We start from the raw sequence: 4649 nt of genomic DNA on the forward strand, positions 1-4649 counted from the left end.
ATGCACTATAGGATGGCAAGATGACCACTGAATGGGTCTGTGGACCTAGTCATCCCACTGTGAACTGTAATCTATCTAGGATTCAATTTATTACTTGGTCTCCATAAGCCCCCTACTCTAACTGGGAAGTCTAATGATGCTTTAGTCTTCTGGTAGCAATGTTAATTCAGACCTATGTCTAAGAGTTCTTGAAATGTCTTGGTATTCCCTTCTATCCCAAGTATGCAGTCATCTGAGTAAATGGCTATAAAACCCTTTGAGGAAGGAGTGGGGATATAATCATAGTATATGCTTTTCATGGAGTTGCATAGTACTTCCTCCTAGAGACCTGGAAATCGATTCAGTCAATGAGTTCCAGTTCTGAAGGTTGGCTCAGGGGCAAGAAGTGAGCAAAGTATCATGACTTTTTTTATTTGGGCAAAATCACACTCAGCTTTCTGTTCCTGCAGTCTTGCCTCTGATTGTAGATTTTAAGTAGCACTCTTGTTAGCTATTCATCTATTTTTGCCTGTTCTGTTACCTGTCTCTACAACTTCCTGTAGCAAGGTTAAGATAATTTCATACCCTGACTTCTGGTGATTAAGTACTACCACTTGGTCTCCATTGCTTCAGGACACCATCATTCTCGTTGCTATCAGCCATCCAAGCTAATGTCTCTGCTATGGTCAGCCCGGGCCTGCAGAGGAGAACTACTACTGAACTTCTTAGCGATGCTGGTGCCTCTCAAACTGCTGCATTCTTCATGGCTTTGAGGAATATCATGTCTTCTGGGCCCTCTCATGGAATCTAATCCTCTCTAGGCCGTCTCCTGGCCTCATCTAATGTACAGGCCTAACCTATACATTCTAGCAGGCGCACTTCCCTCAGACCTTTGAGTTCTTTCCTTTACTGTCTGCCAGTGCAGTTCAGGCATTTCCGCTTGGCTCAGCATCGGTCATCATATTCTCTAAGCTTCTAAGGGCCACCATAGCAGAGATTCTGACCCATCCCCTGGGGTTCTTGCCAGGGTGTTAAATCTCACGTCTTGAGAAAGTGTCCCCATGTCAATGGATTCATGGCTATTCATTCTTATGTTCCAGCCCCAGTGCTACTCCCCTGACTCCTCCTGGTATATGCTAGCTAATTCCTATAGCTCATTCAGAGTCATCTCTTTCCTCTCGTATTAGACCTAGTACTTTCCCAGTGGATTATGCTGAGATGTAGCTCTAGCTGGGTTGGCAGCCAGGAAGGGAAGTTGGACAGCTCCTGAAGGGAGCACCTATAGCCTTGAGAGATAAAGGTCTCTAAAGAGTCCTCCAGTACTGCGGAAGTGCTAGCCCTTTTCAGGGAGCGATGAACCACCTATACAGGAAAGTCTACAAAGCCTCAATCCTTGAAGGTATTCGCTCACATGTTCCCATTCTATGTTTCAGAGTCCCAAGTTTTCTCAGACAGTGCCCTCATTTTAGCCTAAGAGATATGCCTTGGCTGGACAATTAATCATATCCTGGATTTTTGCAAGCGTAACTCTTAAGTTCTGCATTTTCTCCTCATCTCTGTCTGCTCTCCCACTGAAGGCGATAATGTTCTCTTTATAAGCTTCCAAAGAGGCCCTCTGACTCTCATCCTTACCCTTTAAGGTATTAAAACTACTGTCAACTATTCTCAGGTTTTCCTTATCTCTCTGTGGGGCACCAATGCATTTAGTAATAACTAAATACTAAATGCCACCACGCTCTTTATATACAATGTTTCCCCCATAACCTTCAAATATGCTTGAATCAGCAACATGGTTCCCTCCATTTGGATGTTTCCTGAGATAACCACCAGTGAAATCTTCAGGAACTGAGCTGTCACATTGTTTCAGATACTATATGTGCCCCAAACTCAGGATGGGTTGCTCCTTGCCAGCCAGGCGGTGGGTGATCCCAGAACCCCATCTTACTGTGTACTTTCTTGTATTTTTCATGTATCAACTGGGTCAGTTTAGGTGGTCTGAGAAGCAGATGCCAAGATGGGATTAGAAGAGCAAGAGATTTGTTGGGGCAAATGTTTGTGAAAAATAAAGGAAGAAGGAGAAGGAGTAAGCTGGGCAACCTTCCCGTGGGAATAAGGTCTGACACCCAAAAGGAGAGGGAGAAGCAAAGATAACTAGGAGGAAGACCCTCGAGCTGCAGAGCAGGTTTGACTAAGTCTCACTGACTTAAGGGGAGCTCTGGTGCAAAGACTGCTTGTTGGAGGAGTCCATCTGCGTTTGGCAGAGGTGTGCATACTCTAGTACCCCTGCAGTGCTCAGTCCTAGGCTAGGAGCAGCCCACAGACACTGTGACCTCAAATAAAGCATACTTATGCTAATACATATTTGTTATTTGTCCGAAATTCAAATTTAACTGGATAGCCGGGATTTTCATTTACTTAGTTTGGCAACCCTTCCGTAATGGCAGGGTTAAGGTTTTACATAGGCACAACAGCATGGTCACCAACTCACTAAGGCTAATTTAGCTATTGATCTTGCCCACAACAGAGACCAATGATGAGTCCCGTTATATCACCGTTCTTGAAGAAAATCAACAAGTGACTTGGGGACAAGTTGACTACATTGAGCCTCTTCAGACTTGCATAGGGCAATGATTCATCTCAATTGCAATCAACACATTATGGATATGGGTTTGCCTTTCTTTCCTGGAGGACCTCAGACAGCTCCACTATTCAAGAGCATAGCGTGTTTGATCTACTGGGACAGGATTTTATATAACTTGAAATGGACCCAGAGATCCACTCTCTGGCCAAAGGAGTCCAACATTGGGCACATGCCTGGGATTCTATTATAGACCACTCCACGGAGAAGGTGCTGGCCAGATAGGATGATGAAATGGTGTGTTGAAGGCACAACCGAAGTGTCAGCTTGGAGATGATACCCCGAGAGGATGGGGTGTTACCCACCAGGAAGCATTATACATCCGAAATCAATGACCATTATAAAGGAGGATATATAGATTTGGGAACTAAGAAGTAGGAATAGGAGTTGTCTTGCTTATCATCACTCCCAGAGATCCACTGGGGGAATCTGTACTTCTCATCCTCATAATTCTGGGTTCTGCAGGTTTAGAGTTCTTGGCTCCCAGATTGTGCCTTCACCAGAGGACAACGAGTCCCATTAAATTTTAATCCACGGCTGGTGCCTGATCACTTTTGGCACCAGCCAAAAGAACACAAATAACCATCCTGACAGGGGAAATCGACCCTAATAATGGGGAGGAGATAAGGGCACTGCTATACAGTGGGGACAGGCAAGAATAGGTTTGATGTCTAGGTGACCCACTTAGGTATCCCTTAGAAATGACAAACAAGTCCTCCAGCCATGGCTTGAGAAGAGCAAGGTGTCCAGATCTCAGACTCTTCAAGGACGAAGCTTATAGTCACTTGACCAGGTAAGCTACCTAGATCAGGAGAGATACTAGCTGAGAGTGAGAGGAAATTCAGAATCGGTAGTGTAACACAGACATGATGATTATCAGTTAAGTTTCTAAGACCACCTCCAGTGGCAGGTGCTATAGTGTGTTTCATTGATCTTGTAAGTTCTCCTCAGGAAAAGAAGCTCAAGGTAACCAACAGCTGAGATTGCTGGAGGCTCACGGCCTTCAGCTGAGTCCTTCTCCAGACACATCCAAGTTCATGTCCCTTCCAAGTTCATGCTCACATCCAATAACTGATAAATGCAAGAGTATAAAGGCCCAGTCCCCTTGCCCTGATTTGTGACCATTTGCAAAGCCCATCCCAACTCCAAAACTTCCCATGTGTACAGCCGAGGACCTAATGGTGGCTGCATTGACCCTAAGAGCACTCCCCAGTCAACCTCCTGCACGCTAATCTCAGTCTCAGAGATTGCTTCCCAGAAAAACTAACCAGTGATAGTGTGTTTTGCTATACATTTTTTTTTGGCTTTTCCTTTAGTTATTATTTCTCAGTATGGACAAACTGGCGTTTTATGTCGTGCTTATAAAGGCCTTTCCCATCCCAAGAATATAAACATATTCACCCATATTGTCTTATGATTTTCTTTAAAAGTTTTAAGATGTTTGTTTCATCTGTAATTTTGATGTAGAGAGAGAGGTAGAGACCCAGTTTCTTTTTAAATGAGTAACTAGTTCTCCCGACACTATTTCATTTTTAAGTTCCTCTTTCCCCAAAACTTTTCTAAGGTATAATATGTCTTTATCCTTTTTCCAATTTCTAGGTTTCAATGCTTAACTCATTTATCTTCCATTATGTTTAGTAATTGAAATGCTTAAATCATGAAATTTTCTCCAAGTGCAGTGTTGGCTGCATCCCATGAGTTTTAAAACACATGTAATTTTTTCTTCATTAATTTTTTGATATTATGCACCCAATTATGGTTTTAACTTATTCATTTTTAAAGAACTGTTTACATGAGCTTTTTTGTTTGTTTGTTTTGTTTCGTTTTGTTTGTTTGCGGTACGCGGGCCTCTCACCGTTGTGGGCGGCCTCTCCCGTTGCGGAGCGCAGGCTCCGGACGCGCAGGCTCAGCGGCCACGGCTCACGGGCCCAGCCGCTCCGCGGCACGTGGGATCCTCCCGGACCGGGGCGCGAACCCGTGTCCCCTGCATCGGCAGGCGGACTCTCGACCACTGCGCCACCAGGGAAGCCCT

The sequence above is a fragment of the Physeter macrocephalus genome, chromosome 21, assembly GCF_002837175.3.
Source record: "Physeter macrocephalus isolate SW-GA chromosome 21, ASM283717v5, whole genome shotgun sequence".
NCBI lineage: Eukaryota > Metazoa > Chordata > Mammalia > Artiodactyla > Physeteridae > Physeter > Physeter macrocephalus.